A 9,334-nucleotide genomic window follows, 5' to 3' on the forward strand; every position below is an offset into this window, starting at 1 on the left:
TATTTACCAGATGTTATTGGTCACATACACATATTTACCAGATGTTATTGGTCACATACACATATTTACCAGATGTTATTGGTCACATACACATATTTACCAGATGTTATTGGTCACATACACATATTTACCAGATGTTATTGGTCACATACACATATTTACCAGATGTTATTGGTCACATACACATATTTACCAGATGTTATTGGTCACATACACATATTTACCAGATGTTACTGGTCACATACACATATTTACCAGATGTTATTGGTCACATACACATATTTACCAGATGTTATTGGTCACATACACATATTTACCAGATGTTATTGGTCACATACACATATTTACCAGATGTTATTGGTCACATACACATATTTACCAGATGTTATTGGTCACATACACATATTTACCAGATGTTATTGGTCACATACACATATTTACCAGATGTTATTGGTCACATACACATATTTACCAGATGTTACTGGTCACATACACATATTTACCAGATGTTATTGGTCACATACACATATTTACCAGATGTTATTGGTCACATACACATATTTACCAGATGTTATTGGTCACATACACATATTTACCAGATGTTATTGGTCACATACACATATTTAGCAGATGTTATTGGTCACATACACATATTTAGCAGATGTTATTGGTCACATACACATATTTACCAGATGTTATTGGTCACATACACATATTTAGCAGATGTTATTGGTCACATACACATATTTACCAGATGTTATTGGTCACATACACATATTTACCAGATGTTATTGGTCACATACACATATTTACCAGATGTTATTGGTCACATACACATATTTACCAGATGTTATTGGTCACATACACATATTTACCAGATGTTATTGGTCACATACACATATTTACCAGATGTTATTGGTCACATACACATATTTACCAGATGTTATTGGTCACATACACATATTTACCAGATGTTACTGGTCACATACACATATTTACCAGATGTTATTGGTCACATACACATATTTACCAGATGTTATTGGTCACATACACATATTTACCAGATGTTATTGGTCACATACACATATTTACCAGATGTTATTGGTCACATACACATATTTAGCAGATGTTATTGGTCACATACACATATTTAGCAGATGTTATTGGTCACATACACATATTTACCAGATGTTATTGGTCACATACACATATTTAGCAGATGTTATTGGTCACATACACATATTTACCAGATGTTATTGGTCACATACACATATTTACCAGATGTTATTGGTCACATACACATATTTACCAGATGTTATTGGTCACATACACATATTTAGCAGATGTTATTGGTCACATACACATATTTACCAGATGTTATTGGTCACATACACATATTTACCAGATGTTATTGGTCACATACACATATTTAGCAGATGTTATTGGTCACATACACATATTTACCAGATGTTATTGGTCACATACACATATTTACCAGATGTTATTGCGGGTGTAGAGAAATGCTTGTGTTCCTGGCTCCAACAGTGCAGTAATATCTAACAATTCACAATGATTTATTCATTCAGTTATAGATGTATTGTAACGGCAGCCTTCCCTCTCTTCATGAGAAGAGAGGGTGTAACAGGGATCGGACCAAGACGCAGCGTAGTTTGTGCTCAACATATTTAATTACGAAAATACTGTGAACACTAAACAAATACAAAATAACAAATGTGGCAAACCGATACAGTCCTAGCTGGTGCAGAGAAAACACAAAGACAGGAAACAACCACCCACAAAATCCCAACACAAAACAAGCCACCTATATATGATTCCCAATCAGAGACAACACAAAACATCTGCCTCTGATTGAGAACCATATTAGGCCAAACATAGAAACAGACAAACTAGACACACAACATAGAATGCCCACCCAGCTCACGTCCTGACCAACACTAAAACAAGCAAAACACACAAGATCTATGGTCAGAACGTGACAGTACCCCCCTCCTGAGGTGCGGACTCCGAACGCACCCCCTAAAACTCAAGGGGAGGGTCTGGGTGGGCATCTGTCCGCGGTGGCGGCTCCGGCGCAGGACGAGGCCACCACTCCACCATTGTCTTTGTCCCTCTCCTTAGCGTCCTTTGAGTGGCGACCCTCGCCCCCGACCTTGGCCTATGAATCTTCACCAAGGTCCCCACTAGATTGAGGAGACAGCTCAGGACAGAGAGGTAGCTCAGGACAGAGAGGTAGCTCAGGACAGAGAGGTAGCTCAGGACAGAGAGGTAGCTCAGGACAGAGGGGCAGCTCAGGACAGAGGGGCAGCTCAGGACAGAGGGGCAGCTCAGGACAGAGGGGCATCTCAGGACAGAGGGGCAGCTCCGGACTGAAGGGCAGCTCCGGACAGAGGCAGCTCTGGACTGAAGGGCAGCTCCGGGCTGAGGGGCAGCTCCAGGCTGAGGGGCAGCTCCGGGCTGAGGGGCAGCTCATGACTGAAGGGCAGCTCATGACTGAAGGGCAGCTCATGACTGAAGAGCAGCTCATGACTGAAGGGCAGCTCATGACTGGAGGGCAGCTCATGACTGGAGGGCAGCTCATGACTGAAGGGCAGCTTATGACTGGAAGGCAGCTCATGACTGGAAGGCAGCTCATGACTGAAGGAGCTCATGACTGGAGGGCAGCTCTGGCAGCTCCTGACTGGAGGGCGGCTCTGGCGGCTCCTGACTGGCGGGCGGCTCTGGCGGCTCCTGACTGGCGGGCGGCTCTGGCGGCTCCTGACTGCCGGGCGGCTCTGGCGGCTCCTGACTGGCGGGCGGCTCTGGCGGCTCCTGACTGGCGGGCGGCTCTGGCGGCTCCTGACTGGCGGGCGGCTCTGGCGGCTCCTGACTGGCGGGCGGCTCTGGCGACTCCTGACTGGCTGGCGGCTCTGGCGACTCCTGACTGGCTGGCGGCTCTGGCGGCTCCTGACTGACGGACGGCTCTAGCGGCTCCTGACTGACGGACGGCTCTAATGGCTCGGGACAGACGGGCGGCTCTGACGGCTCGGGACAGACGGGCGGCTCAGATGGCGCTGGGCAGACGGATGGCTCAGATGGCGCTGGGCAGACGGATGGCTCAGATGGCGCTGGGCAGACGGATGGCTCAGATGGCGCTGGGCAGGCAGGCAGCTCAGACGGCGCTGGGCAGACGAGCAGTGCAGGCGGCGTTGGGCAGACGGCCGACTCTGACCTGCTGAGGCGCACAGTAGGCCTGGTGCGTGGTGCCGGAACTGGTGGTACCGGACTGGAGACACGCACCTCAAGGCTAGTGCGGGGAGCAGGAACAGGGCACACTGGACTCTCGAGGCGCACTATAGGCCTGGTAGGTGGTGCCGGCACAGGTGGTACCGGGCTGAGGGCACGCACCTCAGGGCGAGTGCGGGGAGAAGGAACAGTGCGTACAGGGCTCTGGAGACGCACAGGAGGCTTGGTGCGTGGTGCCGGAACTGGAGGTACTGGGCTGGAGACACGCACCACAGGGAGAGTGCGTGGAGGAGGAACAGGGCTCTGGAGACGCACTGGAAGCCTGGTGCGTGGTGTAGGCACTGGTGGTACTGGGCTGGGGCGGGGAGGTGGCGCCGGATAGACCGGACCGTGAAGGCGTACTGGCTCCCTTGAGCACCGAGCCTGCCCAACCTTACCTGGTTGAATGCTCCCCGTAGCCCGACCAGTGCGGGGAGGTGGAATAACCCGCACTGGGCTGTGATGGCGAACCGGGGACACCATGCGTAAGGCTGGTGCCATGTACACCGGCCCGAGGAGACGCACTGGAGACCAGATGTGTTGAGCCGGCTTCATGGCACCTGGCTCAATGCTCAATCTAGCCCGGCCGATACGTGGAGCTGGGATGTACCGCACCGGGCTATGCACCCATACAGGAGACACCGTGCGCTCTTCTGCATAACACGGTGTCTGTCCGTACTCTCGCTCTCCACGGTAAGCCCGGGAAGTTGGCGCAGGTCTCCTACCTGACTTCACCACACTCCCCTTTAGCCACACTCCCCTTTAGCCCCCTCCCCCCAAGAAATGTTTGGAGTTTCTTCTCGGGCTTCCTTGCTAGCCGCGTACCTTCATAACGCCGGTTCCCTTTCGCAGCTGCCTCCGCTCTCCTAGCTGCCTCCACCTGTTCCCATGGAAGGCGATCCCTTCCAGCCAGGATCTCCTCCCATGTGTAGCAACCTTTTCCGTCCAACACATCCTCCCAAGTCCATTCCTCCTGACATCGCTGGTTCTGCTGCTGTCGCTGCTGCCCGTAGCCACGCTGCTTGGTCCGAGTTTGGTGGGTGGTTCTGTAACGGCAGCCTTCCTCCTCTTCGTCTGAAGAGGAGGTGTAGCAGGGATCGGACCAAGACGCAGAGTAGTTTGTGCTCAACATATTTAATTACGAAAATACTGTGAACACTAAACAAATACAAAATAACAAATGTGGCAAACCGATACAGTCCTAGCTGGTGCAGAGAAAACACAAAGACAGGAAACAACCACCCACAAAATCCCAACACAAAACAAGCCACCTATATATGATTCCCAATCAGAGACAACACAAAACATCTGCCTCTGATTGAGAACCATATTAGGCCAAACATAGAAACAGACAAACTAGACACACAACATAGAATGCCCACCCAGCTCACGTCCTGACCAACACTAAAACAAGCAAAACACACAAGATCTATGGTCAGAACGTGACAGTACCCCCCTCCTGAGGTGCGGACTCCGAACGCACCCCCTAAAACTCAAGGGGAGGGTCTGGGTGGGCATCTGTCCGCGGTGGCGGCTCCGGCGCAGGACGAGGCCACCACTCCACCATTGTCTTTGTCCCCCTCCTTAGCGTCCTTTGAGTGGCGACCCTCGCCCCCGACCTTGGCCTATGAATCTTCACCAAGGTCCCCACTAGATTGAGGAGACAGCTCAGGACAGAGAGGTAGCTCAGGACAGAGAGGTAGCTCAGGACAGAGAGGTAGCTCAGGACAGAGAGGTAGCTCAGGACAGAGGGGTAGCTCAGGACAGAGGGGCAGCTCAGGACAGAGGGGCAGCTCAGGACAGAGGGGCAGCTCAGGACAGAGGGGCAGCTCCGGACTGAAGGGCAGCTCCGGACAGAGAGGCAGCTCTGGACTGAAGGACAGCTCCGGGCTGAGGGGCAGCTCCGGGCTGAGGGGCAGCTCCGGGCTGAGGGGCAGCTCATGACTGAAGGGCAGCTCATGACTGAAGGGCAGCTCATGACTGAAGGGCAGCTCATGACTGAAGAGCAGCTCATGACTGAAGGGCAGCTCATGACTGGAGGGCAGCTCATGACTGGAGGGCAGCTCATGACTGAAGGGCAGCTTATGACTGGAAGGCAGCTCATGACTGGAAGGCAGCTCATGACTGAAGGGCAGCTCATGACTGGAGGGCAGCTCTGGCAGCTCCTGACTGGAGGGCGGCTCTGGCGGCTCCTGACTGGCGGGCGGCTCCTGACTGGCGGGCGGCTCTGGCGGCTCCTGACTGGCGGGCGGCTCTGGCGGCTCCTGACTGGCGGGCGGCTCTGGCGGCTCCTGACTGGCGGGCGGCTCTGGCGGCTCCTGACTGGCGGGCGGCTCTGGCGGCTCCTGACTGGCGGGCGGCTCTGGCGACTCCTGACTGGCTGGCGGCTCTGGCGACTCCTGACTGGCTGGCGGCTCTGGCGGCTCCTGACTGACGGACGGCTCTAGCGGCTCCTGACTGACGGACGGCTCTAATGGCTCGGGACAGACGGGCGGCTCTGACGGCTCGGGACAGACGGGCGGCTCATATTATTGTTTGTGGGAGCAGGAATCCTGTTAGCATACGGGCTCCTGAGTGGCGCAGCGGTCTAAGGTATTGCATCTCAGTGCATCTCACCCACAAAATCAGAGACAACACAAAACATCTGCCTCTGATTGAGAACCATATTAGGCCAAACATAGAAACAGACAAACTAGACACACAACATAGAATGCCCACCCAGCTCACGTCCTGACCAACACTAAAACAAGCAAAACACACAAGAACTATGGTCAGAACGTGACATGTATAGGCAGTTATGTCTATAAACATCTGTGCCGTGAATTATAAGGCATTATCCTGAGCATATTAAGCATTACGAATAATAAAGCAAAAGTGTATTCACAGCAAGTGTTATCAAATCAATAACACTAAAAACATTACCCCAATACTGCTTACTTACTGAAGTCTGACTCTAATGGCAAAACTGTGCAGAATGGATGTGGGTCACAATGCAGACTCTTCAGCTCTTCCAGAATGCGTTTGTCCTTCTCCAAAAACCGACTGCTCTTGGATTCCTTGATGTTCTTTTTCAATGAACTATTTTGGGAGATGTTTATTTTGTTAAAGAAATACAGTAATTTACCTAAATTGCAAAGTTATATACAAGACTTGCTTTTTGACATTTTGTGATTGAGAGACAGCAATCCATATTTTGAGACTTTTACTAAACCCACTGCCAAAGAACAATGGGCTTGAACAGGTAGTGATACTGTGCATGCAGAAATCACCCCAGAATGAAATATGACATTTTGGTAATGGAACATCACTTACTTCTCTGTCACAGTGACTTTACTGTTTAATTCACTTGGTAGAGAAACCTCTGGCTGCTCATCATAGCCATGGTTGGCGAAGAGAGTAGTTAAAACACTCTGTAAAGAATTAATAACACATTAGCATTATTCGTTACAATCCGTATAATATCAGTGGTACTAATTTCCCTTATAAAGGGACACTTCACCATTTTTTTACCTTATACGGTACATTCTGAAAGTATTCAGAAGCCTTGACTTTTTCCACATTCTGTTACGTTACAGCCTTATTCTAAAATGTATTAAATCGTTTTTTTCCCCTCATCAATCTACACACAATACCCCATAATGACAAAGCAAAAACAGGTTTTTACCATTTATAAGAAATAAAAAACTTTTACATAAGTATTCAGACCCTTTACTCAGTACTTTGTTGAAGCACCTTTGGCAGCGATTACAGCCTTGAGTCTTCTTGGGCATGACGCTACAAGCTTGGCACACCTGTATTTGGGGAGTTTCTCCCATTCTTCTCTGCAGATCCTCTCAAGCTCTGTCAGGTTGGATGGGGAGTGTCGCTGCACAGCTATTTTCACGTCTCTCCAGAGATGTTCGATCGGGTTCAAGTCCGGGCTCTGGCTGGGCCACTCAAGGACATTCAGAGACTTGTGTTGTCTTGGCTGTGTGCTTCGGGTCGTTGTCCTGTTGGAAGGTGAACCTTCATCCCAGTCTGAGGTCCTGAGCAGGTTTTCATCAAGGATCTCTCTGTACTTTGCTCCGTTCATCTTTCCCTCGATCCTGACTAGTCTCCAAGTCCCTGCTGCTGAAAAACATCCACAGAGCATGATGCTGCCACCACCATGCTTCACCGTAGGGATGGTGCCAGGTTTCCTCCAGACGTGACGCTTGGCATTCAGGCCAAAGAGTTGAATAATGGTTTAATCAGACCAAAGAATCTTGTTTCTCATGGTCTGAGATTGCTGCAGAGATGGTTGTCCTTCTGGAAGGTTCTCTCATCTCCACAGAAGAACTCAGATCACCTCCCTGACCAAGACCCTTCTCCCCCGATTGCTCAGTTTGGCCGGGCGGCCAGCTCTAGGAAGAGTCTTGGTGGTTCCAAACTTCTTCCATTTAAGAATGATGGAGGCCACTTTGTTCTTGGGGACCTTCAATGCTGCAGAATTATTTTTAAAAAATTGGTACCCTTCCCCAGATCTGTGCCTCGACTCAACCCTGTCTCGGAGCTCTACGGACAATTCCTTTGACCTCATGGCCTGGTTCTTGCTCTGAAAACTGTGGGACCTTATATAGACAGGTGTGTGTATTTCCAAATCATGTCCAATCAATTGAATTTACCACAGGTGGACTCCAGTCAAGTTGTAGAAACATCTCAAGGATGATCAATGGAAACAGAATGCACCTGAGCTCAATTTTCGAGTCTCACAGCAAAGGGTCTGAATACTAACGTAAATAAGGTATTTCTGTTTTTAAACTCAAACTCTGAAAAGCTGTTTTCGCTTTGTCATTATGGGTTATTGTGTGTAGGTTGATGAGGAAAATTGTTTATTTAATCCATTTTAGAATAAAGCTGTAATGTAACAAAATGTGGAAAAAGTCAAGGGGTCTGAATACTTTCCGAATTCAGTGTACATCATTGTTCAGTGTACATTACATTTGTATGGCACGTTTCTACGTTCTGTAGTCAAAAAGACAAGAAAAGGTCCCGAGAAAAAACGTTCTGTGATTTTACAAAACGACAAGAAGTTTCAAGCTAAGTCTCCGTGCCACAATAGACTTGTGGCCTTTGAAAATCACTGTTCAGATTTTTAAAATCCTCTGGAGTAATTTTATTAGGACCTTTTCTTCTTATCTATAGAGAATGTATAAACGCGTCATTTCCCCATACGTAGACACTACCATGGTGCTGGGGTAAAAAAAGTGGTGAAGTGTCCCTTTAACTTATTTCATATCAAATACATGGAAACAAACATTAGTATCCCGTTTGAATAGATTTGACTTGATAAGTCCTACCTCGCTCGTAATGGAGGATGGGTTCATTTTTTCCTTAGGCTTCCTCATCTCCAAAGATAGAACTGTTTCCATTTCAAAGAGCTTCAGACCAGCTGTACCTGTCTCTGGTTTGAAACAGCAGCCTCCTACAAGGCACGGACGAAGTGGAATTAGTTGCATCACATCACTTTATTACTTGATGCAATTATGCAGGAAACAAATAGGGCATCTGTTGAGCCCCAAAAACACACCAGATGGCTACAACATATTTCAATAGACTCTAGTCTAGTCTGATGTGTCCTCTGAATTGATCCAAATGCAATTTAAGCTTTCAAAGAGATGCACACTGGTTGTAAAAGAATGCATCACAATGACAGTCAGACAATTTAGACCAGAAAAGTGATTTAGAAGCTAAGTCATTGTTTAAAAACAAACTAATTGTAAACCCTTTACAAACCCTTTCTAAGGTATACTTCAAGTGTTACTACTACGTTATACTGTAGTATTACAGTGAAATTGGGGGCGAAAGGTTGCAGAATGCGGTCTGAATGTGTGAAGGGAAAAACGACTCTGGCATGTGTAGTAATAGGAAGTATTATTGGAATAGGCACTTAGGTAGTTTATTAGCAGAATCGCTAGCTACTGTAGTTCGAGTTGAGGGGCACATTTTCAGGTTAGAATTTGTCCCAATAATTGTGATGAAATTGCCTACCTGTAAATATTATCACACCCTGCATCTTGACTAGTTTCTGAAA

General features: G+C 48.1%; 1 long non-coding RNA gene across 1 annotated transcript; it reads right to left on the minus strand.

The window, feature by feature from the left end:
• Positions 1-6,268: 6,268 nt before the first annotated feature.
• LOC120028226 lies at positions 6,269-8,718 on the minus strand. Its single transcript, XR_005473411.1, has 3 exons — positions 8,601-8,718; positions 6,595-6,692; positions 6,269-6,360 (listed from the first exon to the last, which is right to left on the minus strand). It is a non-coding gene; the product is annotated as an uncharacterized LOC120028226 (long non-coding RNA).
• Between the last annotated feature and the right edge of the window lie 616 nt (positions 8,719-9,334).

This window comes from Salvelinus namaycush, chromosome 2, assembly GCF_016432855.1.
Source record: "Salvelinus namaycush isolate Seneca chromosome 2, SaNama_1.0, whole genome shotgun sequence".
In the NCBI taxonomy this organism is placed as follows: Eukaryota; Metazoa; Chordata; class Actinopteri; order Salmoniformes; family Salmonidae; genus Salvelinus; species Salvelinus namaycush.